A 23295-nucleotide genomic window follows, 5' to 3' on the forward strand; every position below is an offset into this window, starting at 1 on the left:
TGGGCTGGGGAGGGTTGAAGGAGGGGCAGATGGTGGAAGTGGTGGGTGGAAGGTCATGGGGGGAAGACGCAGGGGAGGCGGGGTGCTCCTCTGAGGTCATGGGGTGAGGAAGAAGGGGACAGGAGAGAACTGCAGGGGTCCCAGGTCCGTGCCTGCACTTCCCCAGGGCTTGTGTCCTAACTGGGCATCTCAACCACCTGCAGTTGTCCAGGCCCACGCTGATATCCTGCCAACTCTCTCCTGCGCCGTTTCTCAAACCTGTTTTCGTCGCCCCTGTACCACTTCCTCATTCTCACTTCCACAGTGCCCGACTGGTGAGGCCACTCCAGTTTCTGCGGTTTGGGTCAGCACTGTCCCTGGAGCTGGCAGAAGCAGGGGTGGCCGAACCCAGACGCCGGGGTCACCGAGGTTCTGAGCCTGCGGCACAGGGACAAAGGGGTCGCCCCAACATCGCACCCAGGGGTGGCCTGTACCCCACAGGAAGGCCGGGCATGCCCCCTGCGCGGGCTGGGACAGGGACGCAGTCAGACACTCAGCGGACAGTCCTGCGCGTCAAAGGCAGAGGGACAGTGAGGCCTTGGGGCCGCGCTCCTTTGCATCCCATCTGGTGCGCGGAGCCCCCGGTAGACACCCCCGCCCTCCAGCAGCACCCCACGAAATGAAGGCCAGAACGGGGAAGGCGGGGGGCCCGGGGCCAAAGACTCCAGCCGCCAGGCCGCCCGTGTCCCCTCGCAGCGTCCCTGCAGCCACCGCAATGTGGAACGCTCCCCGCCGCCGGGCGCGCGTCCAGGAGCCGCACAGCAGCCCGCGGTGGGACCGGACCAGGGCGGCAGGCAGCGCCTTCTCCTCCTTGTCTTCCAAAATGCGCGTCAGAGCAGGTACCTGGCTCTCTTCAGTCGCCGCCAAGATGACAGTTCGGGCTGTATTCACCACCCGGAGCGGGAAGGTCGCAACGCTGTGACGGCGGCTTCGGGGAGCCGCTGATGGGGAGCCCCAATCTTCTCCGCCACCGCCCCCTCCCCGTCGCCCGGCTTCCTAGCCTGGTCCTCGGCCGCTTCCGTGCCGGGCAGCGTGGGGTTCATGGAGATCATCTGGTTTTGGGGGTTGAGCAGCCTGGAGAGTAGGCGGGTCGGGTAGAGGCCGTGGGTGCTCTCAGCGGGGTTACAGAAGCCCAGCGTCCAGTGCGCAAGGTCTGGCTTCCTCCAGGCAGCCCGCGTGGTTTTTGCAACGCAGTTGCGCCAGCGGCGCGCCCAGCTGCTGCCGGCTCCTGAAAACTGACGTGAGGCCCCGGGCCGGCGGTAACCCCAACAAGGTTTGTAGCTTAAGTCGTGATGCAGGATCCCAGGGTGGGGCACCAAGTGCCCAGGTCCCCGTTCTCTACCCTGCCAGTTCAGATCTTCCCAGGAAACGGGCCTGCTGCCTTGCGGTCACCCCGGGCGGCCATCTAGGACACGGGGAGAAGCATTTCTACCATGCTGGCGCAATTCATACTCTCAAAGCACAAGCAACACTAGACAAAATAGATACGTGAGTCCTCATCAAAATGAAAAACTCTTGTGCCACAAAGGACTACGTCATGAAAGTAAAATGACAACTTACACAATGGAAGGAAATCTTGTGAAACCTCATATCAGATAAGGATTTAGTATCCAGAATATATAAAGAAATCCTTCAACTCAACAACAAAAAGACAACCGACTTACATATGGGCAAAAGACTTGAATAGATATTTCTCTAAAGAAGATGTACAAATGGCCAAAACACTCATGAAAAGATCATTAGCTATTAGGGAAATGTAAATCAAAAAGCACAAGATACTATTTCATACCTGCTAGAATGGCTACTATTAACAAAATGGAAAATTACAAGTGTTGGAAAAGATGTGGAGAGATAGGAGCACTCATTAATAGCTGATATTAATGAGTGTGAAATGGTTCAGATGCTGTGAAAGACAGTTTGGCAGTTCCTCAGAAAGTCTAAGTATAGAATAACTTGGCAATCCCACTTCTAGGTATACACCCAAAAGAACTGAAAGCAGGAACTCGAACAGGTATTTGCACATGGATGTTCATAGCGGCATTATTCACAATTGCCAAAAGATGGAAGTAACGCAACTGTCCATCAACCGATGAATAGATAATCAAAAAGTGGCATGTACATACAGTGGAATATTATTCAGGTGTAAAAAGGATTGATACATGAGACAACACGGATGAACCTTGAAGACATCATGATGATTGAAATAAGTCAGATACAAAAGGACAAATATTGTATGATCTCACTGACTGATATGAAATAATTAGAATAAGTAAACTCATAGAGTCAAAATCTAGACTGTAGTTTACTAGGGGGCAGGTAGAGTAGGGAATAGGGAGTTAAGGCTTAAAATACACTCTATTTGGAATAATGGAAATGTTTTGGAAATGGATGGTGGTGATGGTACCACAACACTTGAAAGTAATTAACAGCACTGAAATATATAGCCAATTGCGGTTAAAGGGGAAATTTAGGTCATATATATGCTACTAGAACACATTACTTTTAAAAGTCCATGGAAATGCACAAAAAAACAGTGGTCCGTGGATTACAGTTAACAGTACAATTATAAAATGAGCTTTCATCAATTGTAACAAATGTACCACACCAGTGCATGGTGTTAATGCACTGGTTAATAATAAGGAAGTATATGGGAATCCTGTATTTTATGCATTATTAAAGTCCACAACTTCTCTCAAATCAATAAGTAAATTAGAATTTTTTAAAAAGAGAGAGAAAAGTGGAAAAGGAACTGCCAAAAGGTTTCAGAGAGTGGTGAGAATCTCAGTTTTTATAATGCGCAGGGAAACTGGCCCACAAAATGATCAAAATGATTGAGACACAGATTTTTCCCTGCAGAAGCTTAAATCCACTAGGGGAAAGAGAATGCATACAGGGTGTAAGAGCTAAAAGGTAAATGATTATTTGTCCCAGGGATGACAAGTTGGGGCAAATTTGGCAGGGCAGGATTTTACAGGTGAAACCCAGACCAAGAGAAACGGGAGGACTCTCCCAAGGGAATTCAGCAATAAGTGCAGACTCCAAGTATTTTTCACACATGGGACAGCCTCCTTTTTTGCACAAGATGAGAGCTTGCTGGTGCCTTGTCCGTGGGTTCCTTAGTCCCAGTAGTTTTCCCTTTACCTGATACTTTGTGAAATAGAACTGGAAACATTCTGATTTCCTTTCTCCCCCTTCCCAGAAGGGATCTGGGGCATGGCAGCCAAATGAGAATATTGTTGGAGAGTCTTCTCTGAGTAACTTTCTAAGCTTCTGGTCGTGTTCACAACTTAGAGCTCTCAGTCCTGGGATGCTGAAGACACTGGAATACTGCGATAGAAGTGGGGTTCTTTGGGACAAAGCTATCTCTGGAAAAAGATGGAGAGTTGCCACTTCAGAGTCCACTGGTTGGGTTGGGGATGTGGGATGGGATAAGGTGGCTAAGCGGAAGCTGCTCTTTTTTTTTTTTTTTTTAACTTTTTTTATTAATTAAAAAAATTAACAAAACATTTAGAAATCATTCCATTCTACATATATAATCAGTAATTCTTAATATCATAACATAGTTGCATATTCAGAAGGGATATGGACTGTGCAACAGGACTGGATACAAAAACTCAGAAATGGACAGCACGATAATACCTAACTGTAATGTCATCATGTTAAAACACTGAATGAAGCCGCATGTGAGAATGATAGAGGGAGGAGGGCTGGGGACATAAATGAAATCAGAAAGAAAGATAGATGTTAAAGATCGACATGGTATAATCTAGGAATGCCTAGAGTGTATAACAATAGTGAAATGTACAATGTACAAATTTAAAAAATGTTTTTGCATGAGGAAGAACAAAGGATTGTCATTATTGCAGGGTGCTGAAAATAGATGTTAACTAATACTTTAAAATGTCACCTTATGTGTGAGACTAAAGCAAAAAATGTTTATTTGTTACAAAATTTAGATTTTGACTAGAGCATTTCCTAATATAACTCATGTAGATAGTTTGATTGAATGTCATAAGTACTTGGAATCTCAGGTAGGACATGAGATTTTGTTGGTTTGTCCAGAGTGATGCCCTGATGAATCCCAGAGTGATTTGATCAGTGACTGGAACAGTATTTGCAAGCCCCCTTTGGGGAATGGTGAGAACGGGGAGAAATTCAACTTCCCCAAGTTGAATTCTTGATATTCTCACAAGCAGTGTGGACAACCAAAGCTATAGGCTGAGCCCCCAGTCTTGGGGTTTGTTCACATGAAACTTAACCCCACAAAAGATAGGTCAAGTCTACTTAAAATTTAGGCCTAAGAGTCTCCCCCAAGAGAGCCCCTTTTGTTGCTCAGATATGGCCTCTCTCTAGCCAACACGACGAGCAGTCTCACCACCCTCCCCTCTCTGCGTGGGACATGACTCCCAGGGGTGTGGACCTTCCTGGCAACGTGGGACAAAGATCCTGGAAGCTGCTCTTTTTGTACAGCTGTTTGAGTACCAACTTGCTAGTACCTACTCAAACGTATGTTCTTATACTCAGCCACTAGGGGGCAATAGCATGTTGGAGGACAGTCTTCAACTGTGAACCTTAAAAGTATTATTTTTTACAGGTGTATAGCTTGAAGAATCTTTTCTAAAATGTTAAAGTTGGATAAACTTTTGTTTAGGGAAGAGTTGCTCACAGCATTGTGGTTTCATTAAAATATTAGCAAGCTAATTCAAAACCTCATTTACTTAGAACTTCTCAGGGACATAGAAAACAGGAAGTAATAATATTAAACATAAATAACATATCAATAGCATGCATTCTATTAGTTTTATGATAATTAATTTTTATTTTTAAGATTCATTTCCCTATTTCTCTATTCCAATGAAGAATATAAACGGACAATTTAAATGTGTCTATCTCAAATACCTGAGTTTATTTTTATGAAAAAATGAAGTGTAAACAATTCTTCCATTCCTTGAAACTTTCAAAATGTTTTTTACTTTTCCTAACATCTCTACTCACCTCAGCCTCCTTGATTTTTTTCTCCTATATAATGTAGTCTTAAATACTTGGGTGGCAAATGATAGCTACCAACTCAATCAAACTTAAACCACAAAAGGGGGAGCGTTCAGCAGGTGAATCACTGCCCTCCCCGCTGCGTGGGTCATGACTCCCAGGGGCATAAATCTTTCTGGCAATGTGACGCAGACCTCCCAAGATAAGTGGGAACCCAGCATCATGGGACTGAGAAAGCCTTCTTAATCAAAAGGGGGATGACAGAAATGCGACGAAATAGTGTCAGTGGCTCAGAGATTTCCGAGTCAAGAGGTTATCCTGGAAGTTATTCTTAATGCATTCTGTAGATATTCCTTTTTAGTTAATGGTGTATTGGAGTGACTAGAGGGAAGTACCTGAAATGGTTGAACCGTGTTGTTGCCTTGATTCTTAAAGATGATTGGATAAAGATATGGTTTTTTACAATGTGACCATGGGATTATGAAGCCTTATCTCTGATGCTCCTTTCATCCAGGGTATGGAGATATGAGTTAACAATATATGGATTAAAATAAATAATAATAAAATAAAAACAAAAAAAGAAAAATAAATAATGGGGGGATAAGGGATAAAATAAATTGTGTAGATGGAGATACTAGTGGTCAATGAGAGGGAGGGGTAAGGGGTATGGGATGTACGAGTTTTTTCTTTTTATTCCTTTTTCTGGAGTGATGCAAATGTCCTAAAAAATGATCATGGTGATGAATACACAACTATTCATGAGCCACTGATTGCACACCATGTATGGACTGTATGTGTGTGAAGATTTGTCAATAAAAATATTTTATAAAAAGGGGGTGGGGAGTGTTTAGGAATGTTTCAAGGTGTCCCATAGACTCCAAAGGTAGGGTAATAATGAGGGAAGGAAGGGAATGAGGAACTAGAAAGTTCTTGGAGAGCAAGCACCCATTCCCTTGGTTACTCTCTCAATTCAGAGTCTATATTCTGCCTTTCACATTTCGAAATCAGTGTTGCCTTCTTTCCTTGCTTGGAAAAATAAGGCAGTGAGGCATTTACTGACTTTCCTTTTGACATCCTTTCACTCACTGGCCAACTTCAGTGTTTCCTCTGCAGATAGGAACCCATAACTCAAAACTACATTTTCTCCTTTTCACATAAAAATGCACCTGTCCTGATGGACTAAGGTAAAGGGCTTAGTAACAGAGAATGAATTCTGCTTCAAAGGCGCTGGTGAGGCCGCCCACTGTGCTACCCACTTATTTCCTTTAAGAACCTCTCTCTGACCCACGCATTAGTTAGAGGTGTGTTGTTTAATTTTCATGCGTTTGGAGAGTTTCCTGTTCTAAGATTGATCTTGTAGTTTGATCCCATTATGGTCTGAAAACATATTCCGTATAATTTCAATTCCTATAAATCTGTTGATTAATCTATCAATCCATGTATCTGTCTATCTTTCACTCTATCCCTAATTTATTTTCTAAAAATTTGACAGTAGATTGGATACATTATGTTCCTTGAACACAATATTTTCCTGTCTATTTATTTCCTAAGAACAAGGATATTCACTTATGTAAGTTCAGTTATTAAGTGCAAGAAATTTAGCATTCATATAAAGCTTACAGTCCATATTCCAATTTTTTCTTAGATTCAATCATGACCTTTTGAGCCCTTTCTCCTCCATTATTAGATCCAGTCCAGGATCATGTGCTGCATTTAATTGCCACTGTCTCTTTAGCTTCTCTTTTATTGGTTTTAGATTGTGGAAACAAATATATACCAAAACATTTCCCACCCCAGCCCCTCCCAACCATAGCACTCAGTGGAATGAACCACATTCACCGTGGTGCTGTCACCTCCCCACCATTCTTACCAGAACTTTCCCATCATCCCAAACAGAACCTACACCCAGGATGCAATTCCCCATTCTCCTTGTTGGTTTAATTTTGTTTTGTGAATATATAGAACATCAACACGCTTCCCAAAGTCAGAACTACATAAAAAGGTGAATTCAGAGGAGTGTCACTTTTTTCATTTCCCTTCAACCCCATTCATCCCTCCTCCTGTAGATAATCAGCCTCGCTGCTTTCTGGTTGATCCTTCCTGCTTCCTTTTTAAAAAGAGGTAGATACATGTCTGTTTCCTTATTTCCCTTCTTCCTTATGCAAAATGTAGCTGACTATATATGCTCCTTGGCATCTTGCTTTTCTCAATCAACTGGATCTCCCAAAAAACACTCCTTTTTTTTTTTTACAGCTGTGCGTGCTTCAATTTAACGTCTGTGTGTCTGTGTATGTAGCCAATCTCCTGTGCGTGTACATTTTCATTTTGTTGGAGACGCATCTTCAAGTGCATACATTCTAACAGATCGCAATACATTTGGCCAAGCTGAACTCCAGAAAGTTGTATTATGTTGTACTTTCAATTCTAGGGCTTTAGTACATATAGGTTTTGTGGTAGTTAGAGTCAGTTGTCAACTTGGCCAGTGAAGGCACCTAGTTCTATTGCCGTGGACATGAGCCGATGGCATGTGAACCTCATCTGTTGCTCATTACATCTGCAGTGGGCTAGGAGGCGTGCCTGCTGCAATGAATGATGTTTGACTTAAATGGCTGGTGCTTAAATGAGAGAGTGCAATATAGCACAGCCCGAGCAGCTCAGCATACCTCACCCCAGCACTCGCAGCTCAGCCAGGCCTTTGGAAGTGCGGAAAGGAATCACCCCGGGAAAAGTTGTTGGAACCCAGAGGGAGAAGGTCAGCAGAGATTGCCCTGTGCCTTCCCGTGTAAGAAAGAACCTCAGTTGAAAGTCAGCTGCCTTTCCTCTGAAGAACTAATGAAATAAATCCCCTTTTATTAAAACCCAATCCGTCTCTGGTGTGTTGCATTCCGGTAGCTAGCAAACTAGAACAGGTTTTTTTTTTTTAATGGAAATACGGGATTAATTTTAATAACATATTTGGTAATGTAGAATTTAAACTTTCTTTCTCTTTCTCTTCTTCCTTCCTTTCTTCCTTCCCTCTTTCTTCCCTTCCTTCCTTCCTCCTTTCTTTCCTCTTTCTTTCTCTTTCTTGACAAGGGCATCTGCCAGTTGCTTATCTGTCTAGATAAATACAAAAGTTCAGGTTGGAGCAGATTTCTTTGGTCTGGGAAGACAATGAGTGGAAACATGTAAGTAAATACAATATTGTCTTCATCTCCAAGTGTATGTGTTTGAATAGGCAACAAAGCTATCTTTAATATAGTCTCTCAAGTGAGATAATGAATTGGGATTATGGTTGGTTTGTTTGGGTTTTTTGGGGCATGGGCAGACACCAGGAATCGAACCCGGGTCTCTGGCATGGCAGGCAAGAACTCTGCCACTGCGCCACCATCGTCTGCCCTTGGGATTATGTTTTATAAATGGTAAAACTCCAAAAAGATCATCATCATCCTTATTATTACCTAGAGACCATAAAGGTGCCCCCAAAATGGCATACATCAATAAATAAGTGCCTTAGTATTGGGGGGTGGGATGGGAAGGACTGCGTATCAATAAAAGTTCCCGCACCATAATCTAGACACCAACGCATGAGGTTGTTCTGTGTTTTTAAAGCCCTGAGATTTCAGTGCAATAGTTGCTTATGGTCTTTCGTTTTCTCTTCTGCCTTCCATCCAAGTGTGTTCCAAATAGTTTAATTAGTGTCACCAAAAGGTCTGGCTTATTAGCACCCTATGTCTCAAGTGACATGATAAATATTCCTCTCTCAAGATCACAATTCCTCTTTCTATTTTCAGACATAATCATAATTAGATTAATTGTTCTGTTTTTTAACCTAGTAAGAGACCCCAGCAGTACGTTTTAATTTGTCCATTCCCCATTAATAATAATTTCTTAATAAGAAACCACATGAATTCAGAACTATTATGCCTATTTTCTTCCAACAATTGTACCATTCAAGCACTAATTTTCCCTGGTAATTTTGCAGATTATTTCATTTTGATTATCTCAGAATCTTGATTATGTTATGTACTCTTTTATTGAAATTCCACATGTAGCTGCAGCCCCTAGCCTTATTTTTTTTCATGTGATTTAGGTCTAATTTTATTACCCTTGTAGAAGCAGATATAAATGAGAACAAAATTAGAAACAAAATAGGCACAACAGATTCTCAGTTCCGTGATGCATTAAATGTGTAGGCAATTTCTCACAAGTGGGAAAGATTTAATTAGCAGCCATGATCCTATAACTGAACAAGAGCTTTGAAAGAAAGATTATCTTTAAGGTTTAGAAGAAAGAAAACCAATCTGCCCAGTACCCTGAATAGGATTGAGTTCACAGTCCCCATTTTCAATAGTAAAGCATATATCTGAATTGAGATTGTGTTTGATAAACGGTAAAACTCCAAACAAGCAATCATCATCCTTATTAGTACCTAGAGACCATAAACAAAGTACCTAAAGACCCAACAAAGGGCATACATCAACAAATAAGTGCCTCAGTATTTGGGGGTAGTTAAAACACATGTACTTGCCAAAATAATTTGGCGCAGGAGTGCGGAGTCATTGTATCTCTCACTACAATGTTGGTAGGCATATTTGAAATTCTCTGGGGCACATCAATAACAGCAAAAATTTGATCTTTGGTCAATTGCTGGGAAAACGATTTTGAGAAGCAAAAATGTGCTGTGCGGTAAAGGGGAAAGATGTGATTCCACGGGGATGGGCTCATTCATTCGACAGATATCTCGGATAATTCTGATTCACTTATTTATTCATCCCACAAATGATCACTGAGTGCCTATTATGTGTCAAGGTGTATTCTAGGTACTGGAGATACAATGAAGAACAGAATAATAAGGTTTCTAGTGGGAAGGATAAGCCAATAGATATTTTGTTTTTTGGTATTTAAAAAAAAAAAAAAAGAAGTAGGGAGAGCATTCTGGGCAGAACAGTGCCCAGTGCAAAGCTTCCAAGGAAGGAACAAGTTCATGAGTTGAAAGGACCAAAAGAAGCCAGTATGGTAGCTGACTTTTATCTGTCTGCTCTCTATGGCTTCACTCTCTGTGGCCTTTTGTAGAAAAAGTCCTACAGTATTAGGACTAAGATCCATCCTGATGCAATTGGGTCATGTCCTGTTCTGGTTTGCTAGCCGCCAGAATGTGATATACCAGAAACGGAATGGTTTTTACAAAGGGGAATTTAATGAGTTGCTAGTTTACAGTTCTAAGGCTGAGAAAATGTCCCAATGAAAACAAGTCTATAGAAATGTCCAATCAAAGGCATCCAGGGAAAGATGCCTTGGTTCAAGAAGGCCAATGAAGTTCACGGTTTCTTTCTCAAGTGGAAGGGCATGTGGTGAACACAGTCAGAGCTTCTCTCTCAGCTGGAGGGGCACGTGGCAAACACAGCGTCATCTGCTAGCTTTCTCTCCTGGCTTCTGGTTTCATGAAGCTCCCCCAGAGGCGTTTTCCTTCTTCATCTCCAAAGGTTGCTGGCTTGTGGACTCTCTGCTTTGTGGTGCTGCAGCATTCTCTGCTCTCTCTGAATCTCCCACTCTCCAAAACATTTCCTCTTTTATAGGGCTCCAATAAACCAATCAAGACCCACCCAAATGGGTGGAGACATGTCATCACCTAATCCATCTTAACAACCACTCTTGACTAAATCACATCATCCAGGGAGATGATCTGATTACAGTTTCAAACATACAGTATTGAATAGGGATTATTCTACCTTTATGAAGTGAAATTTTGATTAAAACATGATTTTTCTAGGGGGCATTCTTCCTTTCAAACCAGCACATGTCCTAACCAAAGTAACCTCATCAAAAGGTCCTATATTACAATGGGTTCACACCCACAGGAATGGATTAAGATTGTGTTTTTCTGGGGTACATAACTCCAAGCTACCACATTGAGATTTTGTTCTTTTGATTATTTCATACCCCTCCACTTGTTTAGACATTATATACTATATGTATTTGATTACCCTAGCAATTTTTATTCGACCATTTTATCATTGAATATTTAGTTTATTATCATAAAAATACATAATTAGTATTCATACACACAACTTTCTATATTTTTCAATTTTTTAAGTCAGGTCTATCGAGGTTTAATTTATATGCAGTAACATTCATCCTTTATGGGTAAGTGCATAGTTTGATGAGTTTTGACAAATGTATAGTCGCATCACCACCACCAGAATAAAAATACTGAATATTTCCATCACCTCCAAAAGTTTTCCCATGACCATTTGTAGTCAACTCTTTCCCAGCATCTTTAGCCCTTGGCAGGACCTGATATGATTGAAAAAAAGAAATTCTTGCTTGCTTGCTTATTTGACTTGCTGAGTTAACCAGGACTTCCAATATGATGCCAAATAGGAATGACGAAAGAGAAGCAGCCTTGTCTTGTTCCTGACGGTACGAGGAAAGCATATTGTCTCTCACTGTTAAATATGATGTTAACTGTAGATTTTTGCATTTGTTCTTTATCAAGTTGAGGAAGTTCCCCTCTATCCTTAGTTTGCTGAGAGTTTTTATCATAATAGCCATTGGATTTTGTCAAATGCTTTTTCTATATCTATTGATATGATCATATGGTTTCTCTTCTTTAGCCTATTGATATGCTAGATTACATACTTATTTTTGAATGTTGAACCAGCCTTGTGCTACTAAACCCACTTTGTGTAATTATTTTTATAATTGTTGGACTCAGTTTGCAAATATTTTGTTGAGGATTTTTGCATCTAATTCATGAGAGATATTGGTCTGTAACTTTTTTTTCTTGTAATATCATTGTCTGATTATGGCTTTAGGGTAGTACTGGCCTAAAAAAAAAATGGAGTTAGGAAGTATTCCCTCTACTTCTATTTTCTGGAAGAGATTGTACAGAATTGATATATCTTCTTTAAATGTATGGTAGAAGTCCCAAGTGAAACCATCTGTACTGGTGCTTTCTGTTTTAGAAAGTGATTAATTGTTGATTCAATTTCTTTAATAGTTGTAAGCCTATTCAGAACACATGCTTCTCCTTGTGTAAATTTTGTAGATTGTGTCTCTCAAGAAATTTGTCCACTTCATCTAAGTTATCAAATTTGGTGGGGGGGGGGTGGGGTTGGTGATAGAGCTTTTCATAATATTCCTTTATTATCTTTTTTGGGGGGGGGATAGTGATAAATCACTCTTTTATTTCTGTGTTAGCAACTTGTGTCTCCTCTCTTTCTTTTGACTAGCCTGACTAGAGGTTTATCATTTTATTGGGCTTTTTAAAAGAAAAAATAGCTTTTGATTTAATTTATTTTCTCAATTGTTTTCCTGTTTTCAATTTCATTGATTTCTGCTTTTATTTTTATTCTTTTTTTCTGCTTACTTTGGATTTAATTTGCTCTCCATTTTCTAGTTTCCTAAATTGGAAGCTTAGATTATTGATTTTATATTTTTCCTTTTTTCTAATATATGCATTCAATGCTATGAATTTCCCCCATGTACTGCACGTACAGCATTCCACACATTTTGATAAGTTGCATTTTCATTTTCATTCATTCAAAATGTTTAAAAATTTCTCCAAATATTTGGGGATTTTCTAGCTGCCTTTCTGTTATTGGTTTCTAGTTTGATTTATTTGCGGTCTGAGAGAATAATACAGTGAATAATTTTTAGTCTCTTAAATTTGTTAAGATATGTTTTATAACCCAAGGTGTGGTCTCGTTTGGTGAATGTTTCATGTGAGTTTAAAAAGAATGCACATTCTACTGTTGTCAGATGAAGTATCCTATAAACATCTATTAAATCCGGTTGATTGATAGCACTACTCAGTTCAAGTATATCCTTACTGATTTAGGAACTAAGAAAAATACTTTTTAAGAATTATTTAGAATAAATATACCTCTTATAATTCTAAAGAATTTAAAGGAGATATCACAAGGAAAATTAGAAACTATTTTGAACTAAGCGATAATACAAATAAAACCAATATTTATCCTGACCAAAAGGAGGAAAAGAAGTGTAACAAATAAGGTGCCAGCGGCTGAGAGAGTTCAAATAGAGTCGAGAGGCTACTCTGCAGGTCACTCTTACACTAGCCACAGTTAGATACTGCTACCTATCATAATTTGCCAAACCCCAATCAAAACCAATCCTGCCAAACCTAAAGCACATCTAGGGTGTTATGTAAGATTCTATAAACGTTCCATGCACTAGAATAACTCTCCAAAACCTACCACCTCCAGGTGGGTCCCTGGACCAGATAAGTCCTGAAATGTCGAGGGGCCAGACTTTCCAGAACATCAACTAGTTCCATTGCTCTATTCCATACTATCGACAGCCCCTTCCAACATGAAAAAGTTAGAGTGGGCATAGCTCAAATATCCCCAAAGAGTGGGAGAAAGATCAGAGGTGATGGTGGAGTTATATAGAGCAGGTAGGGTTTAACAAATGAGTGTGAGTGCTGAATCATTACATTGATATTTCTTTTAGTCTCCAGTATCTTAGAGTAGCTAGAAGTAAAAGCCTAAAATGGTGAAATTATAACCCATCCAAACTCTAAATCTGTTCTACAGCTAATCGTTGTGATGTGCTTTGAAATTTATTGCTTTTTTGTATATGTTATTTTTCACATAAAAAGAAAAAAAAATTTTTCTAGCCTCCAGTGTTTTAGAGCAGCTAGAAGGAGAAATCTGAAATTGTGGAATGGTAACGCATACCGAACTCTGAAATCTGTTATGTATCTACTTGTTGAAGTGTACTTTGAAAATCATTGCTTTTTCTTTCTTTTCTTTTATATATGTTAAACAATAAAAGACATTTAAAAAAATAAAACCAACATTTGTGGAATGTAGCTAATAGGAATGTTTAGGGGGGAATTATAAATGTAAATACATATAGTAGAAAAGTAGAAGAGCTGAAAATAATTTAATGTTCTTCTCAAGAAGTTAGAGAAAAGAGTGAAAAGGTAGTTCAGTGGTAGAATTCTTGCCTGCCGGGCAGGAGACCCTGCTTTGATTCCTAGCCAATGCACTCAAAAAAACAAAAGAAAAATCTACAAATGGTTCTGTGATAATGGGCTATTCACATGGAAAAAGAATGAAATACAGCATACAAAAAAAAAAAAGAGAGAGAGAGAGAGAAAGAATTTAGAGAAAGGGAAAAAAACTGGAGAAAGTTAAAAAATAAGTATTAAAAACAGAAACTAATAATATAGCAAACACACAATAGCATAGTAACCAAAAGTTAGTTTTTTAAAGACTACTGTAACTGATTAACTCTTAGCAAAACTGACTGAGAAAAAATGATAGTCCCATCAATAACAAATATAATAAATAATAACTGATAGCAGTATTGAAAAAGGGGACATCATTACAAAGTCTACAAACAGTAAAAAAGAAAGGATAACAAGAAGATATGATTAACAACTTCAGAGTTGTTAAATACTTAACAAATTTAGAAATTTAGAAATTTAAGTGAAATTTTCTAAGAACAATTTTTTTTCTAGAAAAGCACAAGCTACCATATCTTGTAATTGACATATGTAGAATACATTGATCCTATAACTTTTAAATAAAATGAACTGGTAACTAAAATCTTCTAAGTTCATCTCCATTCTCAGAAGACTTCACCAGTGAGTTTTACCAAGTTAAAAAAAAACAAAACAAACCACCAATCTTATACAAATTCTTCCTGAAAATAGAAAAAGGAGAACATTCTCAATTTATTTTACAAGGCCACCATAACTTTGAGACCAAAACATGACAAGGACATTACAAGAAAAGAAAATCACAAATGGATACGAACTTCTAAATAAAAAGATGAGCAAATAGAATTTAGAGAAATAGTAACAGGATAATATGTTAAAACCAAGCAGTAATATGATCTTTTTTTTTTATTAATTAAAGAAAAAAGAAATTAACACAACATTTAGAAATCATTCCATTCTACATATGCAATCAGTAATTCTTAACAACATCACATAGATGCATGATCATCATTTCTTAGTACATTTGCATCGATTTAGGAAAAGAACTAGCAAAACAACAGAAAAAGGTATAGAATGTTGATATAGAGAAAAAAAATAAAAATAATAATAATAGTAAAAAAAAAGAAAAGGAAAAAGAAAAAAAGACAAACAAACAGACAGACAAAAACAAAAAAACCTATAGCTCAGATGCAGCTTCATTCAGTGTTTTAACATGATTACTTTACAATTAGGTATTATTGTGCTGTCCATTTTTGAGTTTTTGTATCTAGTCCTGTTGCACAGTCTGTATCCCTTCAGCTCCAATTACCCATTATCTTACCCTGTTTCTAACTCCTGCTGGACTGTTACCAATGACATATTCCAAGTTTATTCTCGAATGTCGGTTCACATCACTGGGACCATACAGTATTTGTCCTTTAGTTTTTGGCTAGACTCACTCAGCATAATGTTCTCTAGGTCCATCCATGTAATTACATGCTTCATAAATTTATTCTGTCTTAAAGCTGCATAATATTCCATCATATGTATATACCACAGTTTGTTTAGCCACTCGTCTGTTGATGGACATTTTGGCTGTTTCCATCTCTTTGCAATTGTAAATAACGCTGCTATAAACATTGGTGTGCAAATGTGCGTTTGTGCCCTTAAGGCCTTTGAGTAGATACCTAGCAATGGTATTGCTGGGTCGTATGGCAATTCTATATTCAGCTTTTTGAGGAACCGCCAAACTGCCTTCCACAGTGGTTGCACCATTTGACATTCCCACCAACAGTGGATAAGTGTGCCTCTTTCTCCGCATCCTCTCCAGCACTTGTCATTTTAATATGATCATTTTGATTGATGCAGAAAAACATTTGAAAATTTCAATGCCTATCACCATTTTAAAAATGTTTAGAGAACTAGAAATTGAAGAGGTGAAGAGGACTTCCTTAATGTCAGATGATAAAGGATATATATTTTAAAATCCTGCAGAAAACATTAAAGCAATGATGAAATACAGATAGCTTTCCTCTGGGTGAATGATACAAGAATGATTGTTCAATTTAGAACTGCAGTTCCTAGTTGGATTGGAAGGAAAGAAATGAAGCTGTCACAATTTGAATCAAAATTATTTAAAAATCCAAAAGAATCTACAAATGAATCATTAGAATTAGTAAGTGAATCTACTAAAGGCGCTGCCTATAAGATGAATTACAAAATCAGTTATATATCCATATACCAGCAACAAATGGTGAAAAGAAGAATACCGTATACAACAAACCAAAAATTTTTAAAACTTAGGAATAAATCTAACAGTTGTGTAAACTGTTACTAAAAAACTATGAAACTAGTGTATTAGAAACAGATCTAAATAAAAGGAAGATTGTACCACATTTATTCATTGGAAGAAAAAATTTATGAAGATGTCAATCGAGCTATGGCAATTCATTTTATAAAGCGAATGTAATTTTTAAAAACTTTTAATTGAAATACAGCATGCACGCAGACAAGTTTAGTTGTAAGTGTATAGCTTAAAGAATGTTCACTTACCAAACATACCTGTGCATACAAATAAAAAAACATTATGAGCACCTCAAAAACCTCCTCTGTCCCCTTTTCCAGATAGTATCACCAGATGAAGATGCTTACTATGTTGAAACCAGCATAATTTTTTTTAATATGCTGTACGACAGGGTCATATTTCATTGTTTTTCCATGTGAGTTTCCCATTATTGCAGCACCATTTGTTGAATTTTTGTTTGCTTGTTAGTTTGTTTTGCTTGTTTGTTTGGGAGGTGCAGGGACCAGGAATCGAACCTGGGTCTCTCGCACGGCAGGCAAGATTTCTACCACTGAACTACACTTGTACCCCACCTCCACCAGCATAATTTTTCATACCCAAATCTGATAAATAAGTGTAAGAAAATGGAAACGTTAGGATTTCACTTATATAGAGGCAAATTTTCTAAAGGAAATAGAATTCATAAATATGTTTTAATATCTACCCACATATTATTAATAATTTCATTGTTCGCCAGTATTCCTTGCCTTGCCTCTGGGTTCTTGCTAAAGTACATACTTTCTCAGTAATTTTTTAGGAAAGGATTATAGATCGTAAATATTTATTGACTCTTGTATGCTTTTAAACATATTTATTTTACCCCTACTCTTCAAAGAGAGTCTGGCTGGTTACAGAATTCCAGAATGATAGTCATTTTCCCCTCAGCATTTTCAGTATATGACACCATTGCCTTCTGACATCCATTGTTAATGAAGTTGTGCTATCAGATGTTCTTTCTTGGTATGTAATCCTTCTTCTCTCTTTCGTAGATTATATTTTTCTTTCTTGCATAATTCTTAGCAATCTTGATGCAGTGTTTCTAGATATAGATTTACTTTTGATTTCTTGTTAACCATTAAGTGAGATTTTTTCAATCCAAGGTTTCACACATTTCTTCATTTCTGGAAAATTTTCAACCATGATGTTTTTTCCATTCTCCCTATTTTCTCCTGCAATTCCCACTGGATGCATTTCTGAACTTCTCATCCTACCCTCTATTACTTTTCTCTGTCACGATTTCATCCTCTTTCTGTGCTTTCATCTAGAAGCCTCTCTCTCAGTACAATCTTCCAACTCATTAATCTTTTTTCTTCAGCTTTATCTAGATAATTTGTTGAAGGCTATTATTTTATTGCTATTTTATTTTCAGCGACTGTATTTTTTCACTTCCAAGATTTCCAGTGTGTTCTCCAAATGCTCCTGTTCTTGTCTCACAGATGCTATTCCCTACCTTATATTTTAACATATTATTTTAAAATTATCAGATTGATAATTCAGATTCTTCATATCCTCGGGTATTAATTCTTCCATTCGTTGCATCTATTTTTACAATAGAGTTTTACAATAGAGTTCCTCATGTGCTTAAAAATTGCAAGAACTATTCTTACTTGGCAGTTTTCCTTCATATGCACCCTTTGTCTTCAAATGGTTTATATTTGTCTCAGCCTTTCCCAGTTGGTTTCATAGGTCAAAATTAGGTTGTCTTAGCATATCAACTCCGATCCTTTACTCCATCAATGGTTTAGTTTTGGGCCTTAAATACATATTGTATAGATTTAGTTCTTATGTTCTATTGAGTGCCTGTTTCTTTACTTCTTATGCATAAATTCAGTACTCTCAAAAATAAAAATCTAAGTCCAGGAAGTTTAATGACCTGGATATTCTATTTTTTCCTTTTTTTTTTTTTACATGGGCAGGCACTGGGAGTTGAACCTGGGTCTCAAGAACTCTGCCTGCCGGGCCACCGTGGCCCGCCCTGGATATTCTATTTAACGAGAACAATTTAATCTTTTTGATGATCACTCTGAGAATAAACGACCGAAGACCTACAAACTAGAGGGGGGAATATTAGACCAGGCATGTCCTGGCTTTCTACAAATCTCTTCTCACTGTTGTATTTTAACGTTACAGTAGAATCTGAAGTCTTGTGGCTCCACTTCACAATGCCCTTATAATATCTCCATTCCAAATCTTTTAGATCCATGAATTGATGTTCTGAAAAGAATCACATTTTCAAAGAATCTTTCAGTTACTGAGCGAAGCTGCATGGACAAAATAAAGCTTTGATGACCTTTGGTTTCCTGCTCCCTTCTGGTAAGAAATTGTTTCTCCATGGTGTTTGTCTCATCTAAAGCTTCCCCTCAAATGGGAAACTGGGTGGTTCTCACTAATTGTGCTTGAGTGGACCCTGCAGGGCCAATGCTGATGGAGGGAGTGTGTCAGTTGGTGCTCGGACACTAACAGAACGTGCAAATGGAGAGAACAGCCAAGGTCAACGGGGAGGAGAAAAAGAAACCCTAAGGACTGGTTCAAACAAGCAGGAGTACCAATCAGAAGTACACAGACTTGAGTGTAATTTCTTCCCAGGTGCTGATGAAGCCCTGAGTGTTGAAGGGCAGTGGCTTAGCTAGAATTTGCATGTTTTTCCTACTCATTAGAGACTAACCAGCTTGACTATGTAGTCCTCTCAAGGAATTGCAATTTCCCCAAGGAGCCAAAGAGCCAGGGAAAATCAAGTCAAAAATTGCTATTCAGTAGCCATTCCCCTTAAATTTCTTCTATAAATAAATAAATCATAAACTTAAAAAGGAGGAAGAAGAGGGAGAAGAAAGAAGTGGCCTAAGGCAGGTGCTTGAGTGGGAACTCAGGGTCAAAGCCCCTATCAGATGGGCATGAGGACAATACAGAGGATAACGGTTCGAGCAGACAAGCAGGGGAGCAGTCTTAAATCTGAACAAGGGCTGGTCTATTTCTCCTGGGTGACCTTATCATTTTCCCTATGCAGTGACATTTCAGTAGATCGCTTATAGCCAAAGGCTCAGGGATTGAGTAGATAATGCTCCTGCCAAATCGGGTTTGCATCCCTCTGCTAGCTTCCCTGGGTCTTTTTAAAAAATATATATATATTCTGTACATGCCTGAAGTGGGAGGCTGGTGCCAGGGACTGCTCATAACTTCCCCCGGGGGAACGGAGACTGGCTGGCCGTGGTGTTCAGCAGTAAACCCAAATACTAGTCTGTCCTGGGATGACAACGCCTGTGCTCTTGGTGACATCAGTAAATATCACTCTAGGCCTTGTTTACCTACTTCTAGACTTATTATTATATAAGAAAAATAACCTCTTTTGGTTTTTCTGGGTTTTTTGTCAAACACATTCCTAACCTACCTGGCCTTATGAGATTTATAGCTTGAGCAAGAGGAACTTCTATGATGGGAGAAGAGTAAAATGGCAGCACCCACTTTCTTTTCCTCCCCCAGTGCCTGGTGCTGGGAAGGATATGTCCTATAGTATTCTTTTGCATACCAGGAGTCCTCAAGTTCTCCCTTTAGGGACTGGCTGGCTGCTAAAATGACAGTAATATTGAGAAATAGAGAGTGGTAAAAGATGGGCTGTTGCAGTACCAATCCAACCTAAGGAATTAATGGAGATACCCTACGTGGATGCCATTTGGCTTCATGCATGTTCCTTGAATAGACAAGGAATATCCCAGAAATTCCTTCTCCAGATTCTTGGGAACTGAGGCTAAGGAAGTAGAGAAGAGGCTCTAATACAGAGCCTGGGAGGCCCAACCAGGGACCTTGAGATGTTAGGTAGATGGTGGGCAATTCATGCATTGGGAGGAAAGGACGACTCGGCCCTTGCAGGCAGCAAAGTCATGATGTTCAAAACCCAATAGAACATCCAAAGTTTCGGGACTCCTTCGATAGACCTCTTGCCTATTTTTGTTATCAACTCTCAGTACTTTTCATGCTTTTTCCTCCCTGGTTCCAGAGTTTTTGCAGATTAGTTAAGCCATTCCTATAATCTTCCAACTTTCTACCTCTGCCTGAGCTCCCAAACACACGGAGTTTGACTCTCTGAAACAAATTTGATGCCTGCATTTGACTCTATCAAGATGTCAATGTGGGGAGTTACAGCAAAATCTCCTCCTGAACCTTGGATCAAATAGGCTCAGAATGGCCAATCTATTCTTTCAAGTTTGCTCCTTCTGTCTCTCCCACTATTTTTAATACAAAAAATGATGGTAGCAGAATATTTGCTGGGCAAATGGGTTTTATCTTGAGTCAAAAAGCCTACTTCAGAGGTGCTCGAATATTTTCATCCTTAGGATTTAGTCTAATTTTTATAGCTATACAGAATGACAAACTATTACCAGCCTCAAGTTACATAAGGAAAATGGAGACAATGAAGAATAAGATACTCACTTCTCATGAAAACTCAGCATTATAGCCAGAGATCATAAATTTTATATATTTAACCTTCTCTGCATAGCCTTTGGCTTTTCATGCAGAAATGCGAGACCTTCTTTCTGCTGCTTGTGGCTTCTATTGGAAGGTCCATCATAGATACAAGGATAAGGAAAGGATAAAAGAATCATGAAACATCTCTAAAAATAAACCCTCGACTGTGGTAAAGTCAAGATAATTACGAAAAGGTAAAGCCACTATTTGGCAACTGTTTGACTAACTTCATTTAAAGAAAGACAACCATGGGTGTTTTAGCAACCAAGACTAACTGGCTTAGTTTTAAAAGGCAGGTTTAAGTGATGTGTCTCAACATTACACCTTCTGGGGAATGAATCTGAGATTTGACCCTGAGTTTTGGACTCTGTCCTCTATTCCACACTGCCATTGTGGACAGCAAGAGCAGCTGCCATGAACCCTAGAACTGCAAGAGTTCCATGGGTCAGTATTTGACTCTTTCTGTTAAAAAAAAAAAATCTAGGTAAATTTTGCAATCAGATTTCCACTAACGTTCTCCCATGTGACCTCCTCTGTTACAGTACCTGGATTAATTAGGAAGTATTTTGGTACTTTAACCTCATATACAAACTTTTGTGGGACGGCTTTGGGAATGACGAGTCTGCATATTGTTTTGCTGGCCTGCATTTTCCTCCATAGGGCGGTCAGTGATGGAGAGACAGGCTGATGATCAGTGAGAATGTCATAAGGAAAGTTGTATGTGGGAGGAGGGATCCCGTACTGAGAGAGCTTCTCCTGGGATTTGCGGAGTCTTTCTGTTGGAGAAAATGAGCTGGTCAATAAACTGCCGTGTAGGAGTTCAGTCATTGATTTTGGCTTCTCCCCCTCCTCTTTCGTAACTACTGTGCACGTAAAAACAGGTTGGGAATCTTCTCTTTTCATGCCAGTTTCACTTACGAATGACATGGCATTCAGATTTTGACTCAGTATTCTCTGTGCATCACTAACTGACATATCGTGAGTTTTTCTTATATTAGATCTCTTGCTCTTCTTATTAAAATTCTCAATCAATGCATAAAATTCTGCCAGCTGTGGGGACAAAAGGGGGGGAAATCATGAGATTGATGAAAATGTAATAGTCTAAGTGATCCCCAAATCCTAGAGCAAACAGTATAACAAAGAACCACGAAAACAGAGGCATTTACCTTTGGAATATATCTTTGCCTGATTAAACCAAGTTGATAGCAGCAATGTGAAACAGAGAACAGAATCAATGTTCCAAGGTTGAATCTCAGATTCATTCCCTAAAAGGTATATTATTCAGACACAATAATTAAACCCTCCTTTGTAAACAAGCCTGTTAAATGTGGACTCTAACATCTTCAAGATCTTTTCAGCTCTAAAATTCTATGAGATAACATGGAGAGAGACAGCTGTGGGGGCTGTGACTTGTTTGTTAAAAGTAATGCCACATTTCCCTCTCTCTCCAGCCAACACAATGGGCAGTCTCACCACCCTACCCCTCTCTACATGGGACATGACTCCCAGAGGTGTGGACCTTCCTGGCAATGTGGAACAGAGATCTTGGAATGAGCTGAGACTCAGCATCAAGGGATTGAGAAAAACCCTAGAATGAGCTGAGACTTAGCATCAAGGAATTGAGAAAACCTTCTCGACCAAAAGGGGGAAGAGGGAAATGAGACAAAGTGTCAATGGCTGAGAGATTCCAAACAGAGTCGAGAGGTTATCCTGGAGATTATTCTTATGCATCAAGTAGATATCATCTTGTTATTCAAGATGTAATGGAGAGGCTGGAGGAAACTGCCTGAAAATGTAGAGCTGTATTCCAGTAGCCATGTTTCTTGAGGATGATTGAATAATGATACAGCTGTCACATGTGACTGTGTGATTGTGAAAACCTTGTGTCTGATGCTCCTTTTATCTACTTTGCCAACAAAGGAATAGAACATATGGTATAAAAATAAATAATAGGGGGAACAAATGCTAAAATAAATTTAGTTTGAAATGCTAGTGATCAATGAAAGAGAGGGGTAAGGGGTATGGTAGGTATAATCTTTTTTTTTTCTTTCCTGTGTTTGTTTTATTTATTTTTCTATTGTCTTTTTATTTCTTTTTCTGAATTAATGCAAATGTTCTAAGAAATGATGAATATGCAACTAAGTGATGATATTGTGAATTACTGATTATGTATGTTGATGTTTTATTTTGTTTCTTAATTTTTTAATTAATAAATAAATTTTTTAAAAAAGTAATGCCACATTTCTTTTAAGGAAGAAAGGGAGCCAGATAATCTAGTTATCAGAGTTTCATTCATCACCGCTTAGAATGTTCAAGAATGCAGTGCAAGAGAAAGCAGAACCGGCTGGGCCACGGTGGCTCAGCAGGCAGAGTTCTTGACTGTGATGCCAGAGACCCAGGTTCAATTCCTGGTGCCTGCCCATGCAAAAAAAGAAAAAAAAAAAAAAAGAAGAAAGCAGTACTGCTTATTCACTGGAATATTTTACCAAAACAGTCCCATTGTTGCAGTCTTTCAGGTATAATGATAGTT

The 23295-nt window shown here is 38.9% G+C and overlaps 1 long non-coding RNA gene and 1 pseudogene across 1 annotated transcript; both read right to left on the reverse strand.

Annotated features, from left to right (window-relative positions):
* Window positions 1-252: 252 nt before the first annotated feature.
* Window positions 253-6952, reverse strand: LOC143657189 (uncharacterized; annotated as a pseudogene).
* Window positions 6953-18149: 11197 nt separating this feature from the next.
* LOC143673744 (uncharacterized) lies at window positions 18150-21434 on the reverse strand. The gene is made up of 2 exons (XR_013170578.1): window positions 21311-21434; window positions 18150-18518 (listed from the first exon to the last, which is right to left on the reverse strand). It is a non-coding gene; the product is annotated as an uncharacterized LOC143673744 (long non-coding RNA).
* Between the last annotated feature and the right edge of the window lie 1861 nt (window positions 21435-23295).

The sequence above is a fragment of the Tamandua tetradactyla genome, chromosome 2 (assembly GCF_023851605.1).
Source record: "Tamandua tetradactyla isolate mTamTet1 chromosome 2, mTamTet1.pri, whole genome shotgun sequence".
NCBI lineage: Eukaryota > Metazoa > Chordata > Mammalia > Pilosa > Myrmecophagidae > Tamandua > Tamandua tetradactyla.